The 14,463-nt window shown below is 38.3% G+C and overlaps 1 long non-coding RNA gene across 1 annotated transcript; it reads right to left on the reverse strand.

Annotated features, from left to right (window-relative positions):
• Window positions 1–494: 494 nt before the first annotated feature.
• On the reverse strand, window positions 495–10,350 carry LOC135412706 (uncharacterized). Its single transcript, XR_010429904.1, has 3 exons — window positions 8,300–10,350; window positions 5,675–5,921; window positions 495–3,993 (listed from the first exon to the last, which is right to left on the reverse strand). It is a non-coding gene; the product is annotated as an uncharacterized LOC135412706 (long non-coding RNA).
• Window positions 10,351–14,463: the final 4,113 nt, after the last annotated feature.

Raw genomic sequence — 14,463 nt, forward strand, 5'->3', positions numbered from 1 at the left:
ACTGTTATTTTTAATGATGGAGAACACTTTCTTCCTCTGGGAGATAAAACAGTCAAATTATAATAAGCTGTTTTGCCTTGTTGCTTCAGGTTGCCTCTGGTCCAAAAGATGAAATCATAATAAAGCAAATGCCTCACCTGACTAAAGCATCAAGTACATCACTGCTTAGAGAGAGGAGTAGAAAGCTGCAGGGTTGAAGAATCAGAAAACTTGCAAAAATCAGCCTGTGTATATATAGCAATAAGTCTAGCTGAAGTTTCCATCTCTGTTTAAAAGAGACACAAGTCAGTATCTATTTGGAGATAATTATGTGGAAAAACAAAATTGTCATGAATAGACAAGCAAAACACCAGAGAGAAATTTTATCCAGACTCTGGGCTTTCACCATTTCACCATTCAGGGACACTAAACAACCTCTTTTCTCTTTTCCCAGATCTTTCAGTGGAGGCAGCAGTTGACTTTGTAAAGACAGATAACACAGGAAATACAGCTGATAAAACTAAAGAAAAGCCTTTTTATTGTTACACAGGAGAAAAAGGATGAAATGGGAAAGACACAGTTGCTAGACAGTGCTAACAGCACAGTTCAATTGCAGTTTTGCTAACAGTGGACTATAACTGAGTATGAAATATTTGGTGAGTGCTCAGAGTCCAAATAAATTGTTGAAACACAGAATTATAACACAAAATTAAGAAACTGATTTACACAGAATTTAAGACTGGAAGGGCATATCCCAAACACCATCTACACTTACTGTGATACAGTCAAATTTCAAACTATAATTAAAATATTCATTGCTACAAAATACAACAAGAAACATCACTACAATTGAACAGATGGCATGGATGTATCCCCTAGCATTCCTAGTCCAACAACTGTGAATGTTGATGGGAGAGGAATAGTCTGCAAAGAGGGGTCAGGCTCGCATGACCCTCCTAAACAAAATCTCTTTCTCTACTGATCTGATCCAACAGGCCCTTCTTATGTTTTTATATGTTATAAGAGAATTAAAATCAAATGAGTATCTGTAGAGATGAAATTGAATACATGAATAGTAGCTTCCACCCCTACAGTGACAAGGCTGTGCTCAAAAAATTCCTCTTTATCAGCTGGTCTGAATTAGCAAGTCAAAAGAATTACAGCATATGAACAGGACACAGGAGAACTGCTAAACCTGACAAAGGCAGAAATAGACTTTGTAGGCAAAAAGCAATATCACAAGCCTGATATTAACATCTGAAGTTGCCAGGTCTAAGACTATGTCTTAAATACAGGACCTGGAATCACTCACCATCTCCCAGACCCAGATATATCCCAACCCGACTCTGTCCAGGCTCCATGTCAGGGTGAGATTTGAGCACATGCCATCTGCCTGTCAACATGATTTCCAGGAGAAAAATAATTAACGAACCTTGCCTCAAGGCGTAGTACAGATCACATTTACCTCTCCACCTTGACAGAGCCTTTAAGCTCTTCAGTTCAGTAAATACCACCTTCCAGTGAGCAGCAAGGCAGCAAGCACACATGTGCAACAGTCAAGTTTTTGTTAGAAGGCAAAAATTTTCACAAGATGTAGTTTGAATGAGACACTGAGAAATCAAACTCGATTACTAGACACAGGCACAACATTGAAATAGCTCTCTTGGTAAAGAGCAAATTAATTAAACAAGCACAGAGCTCTTTCCTTGCTATTAACCAGCAAAGACTGCAAGCATGGTCTCATTTTCCAACATGAGTCAAGCTATGTCTTGGCTCCTGGCTGCAGTGAAAATAAGAAAGAATCTGACAGTTTATAATTAATTATTTTATCTCAGTTACACTTGTGTGAATCTGGAGTAAATTCAGAGGAGAAAATGGAGATATTTCTGATTCCAAGCCATATAATTCCAATGACAATCTGACCACCCAATATGCCTGTAGAGAAACTTTTATGCCATTTGAGTTGCATGCATTTAGGCAGCCAGCTTGCACCTGGTTGGTCTACAATTTCTACCACTTCGTTTTTTCCCCTGTCAAATCTTTCTCCCCTCAATAAATGCAACTCATGTTGTTTTGATGGATGGCAAAGAGTAAGTTAAGTTCTTGTCCCAGTTTTGTATGTAGAGTTATTAAGCATCAGAAAGGAGAGTAGCCCAAAAAGCACTGCATATCATTCTGCAGCTCATTAACTGGTAATGTAATCTGCCCCTTTCTAGGTGTCACATCCAAGAAAAGACCACAAAATTAGAAGCACAGTGCTCTGAGCAGGGAAGTACTCAGCGTTCCTCTCCTTGCCCTGTGTGCAAGCATTGCAGGGAACAGCCAAGCACGAATCAGCATTTCACACAAAATGCCTCAGAACTTGATAGCAGATCCAAACAGCTATTCAGCATCACGCACTCTAAAGTGCTCATGTAATTTATGTATTATGATAATCTGGTTTTCATCTAACCTAATAATTCAACCGTTGTTTCTTTTAAATAATTGGCTATCTGACTCCCCACCCATGCTGAGGAACATGCACAGTACTCTACTGCAGGGACACCATTAACCTAAGCAAAATGTCATGACAAAAGAAGATGAATTTCCAAGGAAAAGAAACAGCACGCACTTTCACAAGAGCCCATCTCTCATTATATATTTTAAAATAGTTAAATTTCTGAACATTTAGAAGGAGAAATTATTTCTAACACTGTTTGAAAAGACCACTTTCAACACTTTATTTTTAGGAAGCAAAGGGTTTGGGTTTTGTTTTCTGGATTTTGTTTGTTTGGATTTTTAAATATATCTACAGTAACAAGTTTCTTTCCTAAAAGTCTTACAGATCACTCTCATGAGATCCCACCTGGAATATTGTGTTCAGGTCTGGTGCCCCCAGCGTAAAGAAGGACATGGAGCTGTTAGAGCAAGTCCAGAGGAGGGCTATGAAGTTGATAAGGGGACTAGAGCACCTCCCCTATGCAAACAGGCTGAGAGAGTTGGGGCTGTTCAACCCGAAGAAGGGAAGATTGTATAATTGCATCACCATCTGGTATCCGCAGGGGCCCACAGGAAAGCCAGAGAGGGACTCTTCATCAGGAACTGTAGTGACAGAACAAGGGGGAATGTCTTCAAACTGAAAGAGGGGAAATCTAGGTTAGACATACAGAAGAAATTTTTTATTGTGAGGGTGCTGAGGTACTGAAACAGGTTGCCCAGAGAAATTGTGGGTGCTCCATCCCTGGCAGTGTTCAAGGTCAGGTTGAACAGAGCTCTGAGGAACCTGGTCTTGTGGAAGGTATCCCTGCCCATGGCAGGGGGGTTGGAATTACATGATCTTTAAGGTCTCGTCCAACCCTAAACATTCTATGATTCTGTGATAATCAGTCTAGCAACGACTACTGAACATCTAGCAAGGGACTTCCAAATCAGTAAAGGCCACAATAAAGACAGCAAGAATCACAAGGCCACATAACATTGGTAGAGACATTTCTTCTGTCAAATATTCCTTGACTTGGCTCTGTAAGGCTGCGTCCAGTCCAAGAAAGTATCTTTAAAATAATATAAATAATTGCATTAACTTGCCTACTCTTCTCTGCTCTTTCACAAGTTGTACAAGCAGCATTCAGCATTTACTCATTTTATCCACGATGCACCTGTCTCCCGTAAGGTTGGGGAAAGGTTCCTGTGCACCCAAATGTTCCCAGCTCCAGGTCACCTCATGATGCAAGCGATGTTACCAGACTCAAATAGCCAGTCAGCAAGTGCAAGACGGTGAATCACATCCACAAAATGCTAGTAAGCATCCTTACCCTAATTACGAGGTTTGTGGTTTTCTTCAGTTTTCCACTTCAGTTTGGAGTAGTCAGTCATCTCACAAAATTACAAGTACCATAAAGAAGTCCCTGTCCCTTTCAACACATGAATGAGAGGGTATCAATTGCAATTAGAAGGCTTAATCAAACCATCCTCCACTTCTCTTGCTCTGTACCAGTGCACAGTTATGCTATGTTGGTTTTCACCAGGGGAGCAGTGCTGTGAAAGGAAGCAAGAAAAGGTAGTAATGACAATTTACTCACTCAGATATTCTTTTAAGAATGCAAAAAATGCACGTGTTGCAGGAAATAATTCACTCAGTTTAAGAGGCAAAGATATTGAATATGCATTTTGCACCTCTTCTTTATGCATTAATTAAAAGTTTTTTAAAAATTGGAAGAAGAATGGAAAGAAAAGAGAAATAAATTGTCTTATTCTGACAAAAAAAAAAACCTCCAGCCTGGATTTCCTAAGTGTTTATTTAGCACAGTGCTATTTTCCCAGCTCATTTGAAATTTTACAAATGGTCTTTTATAATTACAGATTTTCAGGCCAATTCTGTTAAATACAATAACTGAAAAGTTTCCATAGAGTCACCAATTTTAAGAAATTTTTCTTTTCCTCATCAAAATTTTCTCTTTTGCCTTTGTTTCCTTTCCATCCCATAATTTAAACCAATAGGGGGAAGCTCTACTTCTAAATAAATCTTTTTTCCCTATTGCTTCTATTATCTTATGTGTTTTCTATACAGTTGAGCTATTCATGTTTTAGATAGGTTTGGGAAGTTTGTCTTTAAGTTAGATGTTACTTTCTTCAGCCTTCTTATCATTTTAGGCTTCTTCATATGTCTTAGATCTAAACACACTTATGAGCCAATCTGAATCTCCAGAACTCTGAGTCCGTGTCTCAGATACAAATGGTGAAGTACATTTGATTGAGCCAGAGAAGACTGAAAATGGGATAGCACAAGGAGCTGAACTTGGTTACTCATTTTAGCAGGGCTTCAGCTAAACTTGGAACTTATTTGAGGAGAGCCTAAAACTCAAGGGCAGTAGCCATACACAAACTGCACTGGGGTGGAAAGTAGTTCCTTTCTTGACAAAGTAGAAAATCACCTTCAGTACAGGAGTTAGGTACACTGAAAGCATTTTGCTCCTAAAGTACCCAAGCTGTGTTTGGGCATAGAAGGAAATTCTTTATCATGCTCCTTTGTAAATGCCCGTGAGTGGAATATGGGTGTAAAGAAAGCAGATTAGGCAACGGGGGTAACTGTGTGGACCTGTCTGTGCTGACAGTGCCAGGTGCCAAAAATCAGACACAAGCCAAAGATCCTTCCTTGAGGAATTTTCTGGTATGAAAATTGCTAGAACTTAGGGGCACATGGACTGAGACTGAGTTGAGGTTGCCATGGAAAGCATTATGAAATTCAAGCGCAAAACCTGTAGGAACACCACAGGTTTTGATATCTCCCAGGTATAGTCACTGAGGGTGGCACTTAGTGGCTTGTTTTTGCTGATAGTCCCCAACTGTTCCATAGCTTTTCCATGGGAACTTCAACTTCCAATGCCCTCATGGTTTATGTTTCACTGATTTCAGGCCCTCAAAATCTACCAGATGTGGCTACTGACAAAGAAACATATTAATCTTGGGAAGACAAACAAAAAGCAAATATGAAAATAATACTGCATACTGGCTAAAGGTTCCCTCTTTGGAAATAAAAAAATGCAAGACAGAAATTCTTCTTTCTTATGACCTAAGCTATTTTTTCTCAGTCACATTGTAAGGAATTGAATAGACTTAATACCACTGTCAACTCTTTGCTTTCTACTACAGTAGTCAGGATGAGAAACTAGTTTATTGTTATCACAGACATCTTCCTATAGCTCTTTGTTTGCTTTACCTTCTGCAACGTAACAACTTGTTGCTAGGGTACTATGTCAAATAAGCACATATTATTCCTTAGTTCCTTGATTCCAAGCCCTCTATATCCTCTGGCTGGGCTTGGTCCTGAACCACAACTGATGATTTCTGTAGAATACACAACCAGCTGCTGCAAAGGTACTCATCTTATTTACTCAGGTTCTGCTCTCATATTTCCTGAGAGAAAAGTTGGTACCCAACAGTTTTAATTGCTGATCTCTGTTCACCTGCAAGATACCAAGAGAAAAAGCATAAACAGTACTTGTTCTACTTGTTCTATATACTGGAAAATACATACTGCCACTATATCATTAATAGGATTTGTTAAAGTTGGAGAGAATAAATAAAACAGCCTATAATTTCCTTGACAGCTCCAGCTGAAGGGCAAATTTCTTCTGCCTGTTCTGCCCTGTGGAGCTTTAATTGCATATTCTATTCCCAGAGGGGCAAATTATACTCTCAGTTACAGCCATGATATAATTAAAGTTAATGGAGTTGCTTAGGTCTAATTGAGGGCATAGTTTACTGCAGCAAATGTTACATTACAATTAATCATTGGGAAGGATTCCAAGCTTTATATATCACTCAGTTTCCAGAAATCTGAGTTAAAAATCTTTAAATAAAGCTCCACTCTAATTAATAATGGTTGTCCTCACCAAAAATCAGACTATACAGTAAGCAGATGAACATGGAGTAGTACATTCACCGCTTCTATCAGCTTCAATCACTATCCTATTTCTTTGGTTGTTTGTTTGGGTTTTGGATGTGATTGTTGAGGTTTTGGGGGATATTTTTTGACCCATTTAAAATTGTTATAATGCAAGGAATCCTATTTACAAACCGATATCTAATAAAGAAACAGTGCCATAAACATGCATGCTGTTAATTCCTGTCTCTGTGTGCATGCATAGTAGAGAGAAAGGCCTTCCCCTCATATCAAACATTTAGCTACACTGCAAGAAAAGGCGTCATTCCACCTGTGGATGGAACCAACATAGCTGAGTCTTAACCCAGCTAGCTTGGGTGCCAGTAACAGTAAAACCAGGACAAATTTGCTCATTTAAAAACCATTCTGTGGTGAAGCATGACTTTAGATTCCAATACTGGCTGCACCAGCTTCTCTAGTATTCCCACAGTGCCCATAGCAAAACCACACTTTATATCTCTTCTGCAATTACACCTTTCATAGTAGAGTGTATGAGATCTAGAAAATGCAAAGTGAAAGGTCTTCAATGTTAAGTTGTCACGTCAATTTAGCCTGCACGAACCTGATTGGAAATCTATATCACCTTGTCCTTACAGAAAATCTCTTATTACTATCACAGTTCTACAGATCTGCCACTGCTACCCCTTCAATTTATCAGAGGCCCATCAACCTAAAGAACCACTAAAACAAAAAGTCTGCACTTCAAACACTGATAGACAATATTGAGATTCGGTGGCTTAAATGTGGTGGTAGTTGTGTTGTTATTAACTTAGTTTTAAAAGTATCTGCTTGCATTCTGGTAATTAGAAAAGATTTGGAAGAGATAACAGAGTATTCTTAGTTTCCAGATTATATAGTCAATGCTATAAACAAAAGCTTCTTTCTTTCATTTCATTTTGCCTCACATTTCCTTTTTGCTTTGCTCTGTGCTTTAACAGCTTTAGAGACAGTATTTTATTCCCAAGTCTGAAATAGCTGGAAACACTTTTTTTGTGTGTGTGCAGCTCTATGATGTCTTTATTATATTTATCTTTAATTCTCTTTATGTGGTTTTAGTTTGCACAAGATGTTTCAGGAATTGCTGTTGTCAAAATTCACTCTCTCCCCTGGGCTTGGAGGGAGTCTTATGAGACCACAGGGAGTCTTATGAGCAGAAACCCTGTTCCCAGCTATTAAATAAGTCTTCTTTCTTTAGTTCACAATTTTTATTCTGTAAACATTGCTCTACCTCACTGGAGTTTTTACAATACAGGTCTGAATGGATGGATTATTATTTTTTCCCTTTTTTTTGGGAGGGAGCAACACACAATATTGGCTTTTACAAGTCAAACGGAGGATTATCTCCTGTGACTCAGAGTGATAATTGTACCATTAAGAGTCGTTTATCCCACGCTTATCCAGTGCCCAAAGGTCTCCAAATTTCCAGTTCCAGCTCACTTGTACTTTTCTGTTTTAGTACCTGAAGGAAGGAAAAAGGCAGATCGGGATGCAGATGAGACTGTTACAAGCTCGATTTGGACTCACTTGAGTGAAGACACAGACCCCAGTACCTCCCTTCCTGAAACGAGTAGGCGGGCAAAATGTTTAAGGACCCTTTCACTAGGGATCTGTCTTCAGGTAGACTGTTGGCCAGCTAGTTGGAAAACATATCATGTCTACTCACCCACTTACATTTTTCTCTTGATATTTTGTACTGCCTCACATCACCATATCTTTTGAAGATTTCCTATTTCAAGTAGAGCCAGCACTTGGAGACTGCCTGTCTGGTTCTACCACCACTGAATAAGTTTTCAGTCCTCGAAGGTACTTTAGATTTGCGTGTGTGTGTCTGTGTACAGGGAGAGAAATATATAGATACATGAAAATGTTTATAAGCAAAGAAACTGAGACATTACTTACTTTAAAGTTATGCTTTTACACTGTTTATGGTCAGAGTTGATTTTTTTAACTTCAATTCCTTCCTTCTTACCAAGTCTAAACTACCATGGATTTATGTACCATTCGCCTTCAAGTACTTCAAGTGCTGGGGTTTGTTCAGCTTTGCACACATCAGAGATGGCTTCCCAGGGCTTTCTGCCAGCTTCCATCAGTCTTAAGAAAAGTAATTTGTGCAACTCTGGTTATGTTCCTGTAGGTCACAACAAAAAGCCCAATTAGTTTATTTAAAGGGAGAGTAATATACTTGTTTTTTTCCTCACAGGCTGAAGTACATGACCATTCTGTTGGCTCAGTTCCTTTCTCTCTGGGTTCCTAACAGGTTCATCAGTAGTAGCCTACACCCTCCTTGAACTGCCAGCACACCAAGCACAGCCCTGCACAAATGGTTAAGCACAGGCCCAAGTCAATAGCTGAATTGCAGGGCCAGTCAGAAGACTGTGCTGACAAAAAATGACGAGGAATTCAAATGTCTGGCCATGGAAGGAAATGAGCCAGGAGCAGCTGCTAACGCCAAAATCAATGGGCTGCTCAGGGATCCAGCAGCATGGCTGGCATGAGCTAGACCTTCTCCACTGTAAATTAATGAGCCCTCTGGGAGCTTTGTCAGCTACTGTCTATGAATCACTCCAGGACCTCCCAATCCCCTGCACAGACAGTCCGCATCCTCTGTGGCTTTTGATCACATGAAGATTTTGGTATGTGACTCAGGAAAAAGGAGAATTAGGCTAACCCCACACTAACATCCAAACACCACGCAAGTCTCACAGCATTTGTATCTGTCTTTCACGGTAGATGGAACAAGTGAAATCAGACACTTCTGGGTTTAGATTGTTTCAAGCAAAAGCATTACTATTCTCTTGGGAAGATTCAGCCCATTTTCTAATATCAAGCATGCAGTGATTGTGACAGCAATCTTTATCTGAATACTTTTAGCAGCTGTTTCCACAAGACAGTTTGGGAAAGGGGAAAGCATCTTTTAAATTGATGGCTTATTTCAGCAACTTTTTTGAGGGACCATCTTCATTGCAAGTCAGTGCTTCAGTGAACTTTACTGAAGACTGGCATGAGGCTCGACATATATGGAAATATTGCTATTGGTCATTAAATTAAATTAAGTTGTTACGGTTTAAACTTAATTGGCACTGTGAGGTTTTGGGCATAACCACATAAGAGGGTGAAAAATTAAAAGTATAGGAGAGCACCAACTACAGCTGCTTACTCTGTATCTGTACATGCCATTATATGGCACTTTTTAGGAGGAACACATAACATGAAGTCACTACAGACAGTACATACATACTGTTTACTGCCCAACAATTTGATTGATATTTTCTGGAGAATTATTAAGAAATAATAATACATATAAATGGATTATACAGGGCTTGCAAGATCATACATGGCATTAGCAATGTTTCAAAATACTGCCACTCCTACAGACAGGAAAAGATTATCTGCTTTATTTATTTTTTTTAGTAATAACCTATTTATCCAGGATTGTATCAGACTGTTGCTGTAATGTCTAGCCATTTTCCAGGGACATTACATGTGAGCTTGCCATTTTTTTCAACCTCTTAACATTTTTGAGCTTTTCATAGTCTTATAACCAAAAAAGCATTTAGTCTAAGGATGCTTGAAAAGACTATCAAGGGAAAGTTAAGTTGAATAATTAGGTTCTTGCACTGAATGTTTAGTGTGGCACATGTGCTGGTCATTCCTATTTTGTCTGGCAACAAGTTCCATAGTCTTAGTCCAGCTTCTGTGAACGTTTTGTTTCCTGTGGTTACGAGTCTTTTCCGATGTTGTTGACAGCTTCATTTTTCCAGAGGAGCAAAGCTGTAGCATGAGGTCATCTTGGTTCATCTGCTATACCACAAAAAAGAAAGGAATAGGAAGAGCTAGTGTATTACAGAAAGTATTGGTGTAGGTTAGAGCATACTTAGACACGTAATGTATATATTATAATATATAAAAAACATATTTACTCATTTCCCAGAAGAAAAATTATAATACTGACTTACAACTACAGAATGAATATCCACCAAATTATGTGATTATTCTTTCCAGTTTTATACAACATAACAATCAATGAATAGAATGTATATACTAAAATGCATTTTTCATCTTTATTCTAAGGCACCGTGTCACATATCTTAAATCAGCATTCCAGGGAAATTATTTATCTAAGATTCTTTATTTTTTAATTTCATTTGTACAAGACCAGTCTCGTACAAGACACAGTATCATCCATGTTTCCAGCTTAAGCTCTTGGTCACCACTGTGACTGGAGAAATTATCATTACCTCTGCCACCGTTATTATCATTGTTACTTGCAGCGTAGGAGAGTTTCTCACAAGCAGATGCTCCTTCCTTTCATTCCCTGTACTCATGAGCCTTTCTACCTTGACTGAAATACAAATATGGAGCAAGACAAAGGTGCAAGGCACAGGAAAGTATTGAGAAATGGTTAGACTGAGACAAACTCCTAAACTCATGGAATCCATGAGAACTTTCTCTGCAGCGGGTCAGAATTTCACCCTGCCACTTTCCATAACATCTACAAGGCCTGTTAGAATACAGCTCATGCCAACTTCCAACTCAACATCTCCAGTTTAACAGAGCATTTCAAAGCACCACTATCTGTGCAGCCATGTGTTACGAGTTAAGGGAAGGGCTGAGCCCATTCCCACGAATAGATTCACTGGACTCTCTTTTCCATTATCAGAGAGTTGTAGAATATCCTGAATTGGAATGGACTTATAAGGATCATCGAGTCCAACTCCAGGGTCTGCAAAGGCTGGATGTTGCATAGGGAGAGCTGCTGGATGTTGTATAGGGAGAGGGACATACACGTTCCATGGCACTGAGTTGCTTCTGGAGGCCCAACTGAGCTTCCCGAGTTCAAGCTGAGCAGCCAAAATGACTGTGGGTGAGATGAAGCTGTACTATTCATAGTGAACTACCAGGCTGCATGGTGCCCTCTCAGCTATCATTTCAATCAAAACAAACACTTATAAAATGAATAACTGCCTTGAGTATTTAAACTGTTAAGCTTTTTCTAACATTGCTGTTTATAATTAGATTTCACAGAAAGCCAGACTGGTGGGTTTCTCTCAGCCTGACATTTTTATCATGTGAAATATGTTGGATCAGGTAATCAAAAGGCCTTAAGGTCAGGTAACATGACTGAATTGCTGTTAGTAATTAAATGTGCGATAAATAACAGTATCTGCTGTAGCTAGAAAAGACCATGTAGGTAGCTTCGTGTTCTGTTTTATAAATCATATTAAAAAAAAGTGTATGGGTTGTTTTATATTAAACATGGTGGTTATATGTGCCAAAGATTTATTAGTCCAGTCTGTCTTATGGTGAGTGGCTGCAATCCAGATTCATGTGGTAGAATAATAAAAATTTTTAAATGGCTGTAGAAGTTGATGGACCAAAATGGAGTTAGTTACTGCATTGGCTGCCCGTGATGTCATAGCCATGGTTGCAGCCCCATATATGTTTATGAGAGGTTTATTCCCCTTAATTTCTACCTATATCATAATAACAATCAGACATCCAAAAGCAGACTGTTCCTAAGAAATCATTGAACTTTCCTGGTGACTGGAGTCTCTCAGCCCCATCTACTTCATCCTGAACCTGGGATCTGCAACTGCGTCCCTGAATTTTTCCCTCCCTCAAGGCTGATCAGCCCTTGCCTACACACTTTGCTGGAAAGCAATGGCTGTATTTAGGGTTTGGACAGGCTATGGAAGAACTTTCTGTTCAAAGCACTTAGAATGAGATCCTACAAACACTTAAACACATATATAATTTCCCTTTTTCAAGTAGTCTCACTCATTTCAATGTCACCATTATGTGAACAAAGTTATAACTCTGCTTAAAAGTTTTCAGGAGACTTGCTACATATATTTTCTGAGGCCAAGAATGCTGACAGTTCTTAAAGAAAATAAAATGAAACAGAGACACGCATGATTTGGACTATGTTCAGAATTTTCTCTAATTGCTTTAATCAAATTCCCACTAGGCATTAAAATTAAATTGTCTATGTAGCTGAATTCCACTGGTCATTACTGGCTGGCAGTGGTTGATGTATCAGATTTACTATTCCTTGTTTTTCTTATGCTTGGGTGTATTACATATAGGTGTTACTGGTGTTTCTGGCAGTCTCCCAGAGAAGTTGCCTTAACTTCATGACAGAATTTTTTAAAATACACTATTTGATGTTTCAAAATGGCTGCAAATTCCAATTTTAATCTGCCTTTTTAAGTCTTTATATCATGCAACCTGTTGCATGATTTTTGAATGGTACCTTGTAATTCTATCTGCCTACCATGAGTAGGCAGATAGATGTACTCCATAGAGTACATCATTTTGAGGGATTGCCTTATAAATTCAAAATTGGAGAACCTGGTCTGCACTAAGCAAAATATTAAACTGAAGGACACACCAAGTTTCTAGTGCTAAAAATCCTAACTGCCAAAAAAAAAAAAAATTAGTATTTTGATTATTATTTAAATAAATAAATAAATTCACAAGGGCAAGAGTTGCTCACGTTCATGTTTTTCTTTTTTCTTTTTAAAACTCCTTTATTTATTAGATATGCCAGGTATTCATATATAACAAGTATTTGCATTACTTGTTATAAGCAATACTTTGCACATTCTTTTTAACAATCTATTTCTTAAAAACGTCTGAAATGATTTTGTGGGGTTGTCCTTCCAGTAGAAACTGTCTCCAACCAGAGTAACTGCAAAACAAATTGATCCCTGTGCCCAAATAGTAAAGAGCTCTTGTGTCAATACCACGTCTCAGCATCCCTGAGGAGCAGATGCCTTGTCTAAACTGAATTATAAATAATACTCTGATGAAGGAAGTAATAGTCTAGTAGCACTTTACCCTTAATGTCAGAGTTGTGTTTATTAGTTTTGGCTGTTTGATAAATAGAGAGAGGTTTTAATTTAACATAATAGTTTTTCACATAGATACAGAGCCATTACTGGTCCAGCCAAGTAATATCCCTTCCCATGGGAGACCCTGTCAAAAGGGAAATAATATCAATTTAATTATTTTGCTTTCTGAACATGCTGCAGCCTTGGGTATTGACTTCATATTTTTCTTCAATAAATGTAGCACGTATTATGGTATCAGGTTTAATGAACCTTTACTCTTTTTTTTTTTTTTAAATTGAGAACTGAAGGGTTCTTTATTAAACAGACACATAGAGAACTGTATTAGCTTTCTTCTATGCAGCTATGATTCTTCTTCCAGCTCTGTAATTTCATTGTAATTTTAGAGCCATACTGCAGCAAAACTCCAGGGATTTCACATACAGGGGTGTTTAATGCTCCAAATGTCTTTAGTTGTGCATTACTAATCACAAAGGATCTGGGTTAAAAACCATTCTTTTAAGCAGTAAAATATTTTCAGAAATTACAAAATTAACAAAAAAGGAAACTGGTCAAAAAAAAAATACACTCTCCAAAATATATTTGAGAGGCCTAATTATCACCCATGAGCTCCTATTAGAAGGCTAGTCATAGCAGTAGAAAATTACTCTTGGATTATTGCTTCCTGTGCAAGGCAGTGTTATTCAAAGAATAATAGAGACAAATCCAGTGCTCAGCGAGTGCTGAAATGTTTGTGACTGGAGAGGGCCAGGCATTGGATGCTGACCCTACAGTCATTTAAAAGCCTCCATGAGACCACGTGGTGGCTGTTCTCAGTGTGTTTTCTGACAGTGCTGAAGACATACACTGCAGAGCTGGTATGCCAAGTATCTACAAGATTAATCTGTATTTACGTTCACAGGGATTTCACATTGCATTGATAAGAGGACAAATGACAGCCTGTGATGATATGGTAATCTCTGTGATATAAGCACTTACAGTTTGAAAACATTTGTGTTTTAAGTGGTAGCTGTATCTACAGTCATGGCTGCCAAAGAATTCTTTTTATCTATGTATTCTGCTGCTCATGAGTTTTTTCAAAATGGATATTTTAGCCTGATATGTTCCATATCTATTTCACTTAGACATTCAGGACAGACTAATGAAATTCTTGAGACATACCTTGTCCAGAGTTATCCTTACTCTCTATCCTAACTCCTTTTTGAAAAGCTG

Source organism: Pseudopipra pipra, chromosome 4 (assembly GCF_036250125.1).
Source record: "Pseudopipra pipra isolate bDixPip1 chromosome 4, bDixPip1.hap1, whole genome shotgun sequence".
Classification (NCBI taxonomy): domain Eukaryota; kingdom Metazoa; phylum Chordata; class Aves; order Passeriformes; family Pipridae; genus Pseudopipra; species Pseudopipra pipra.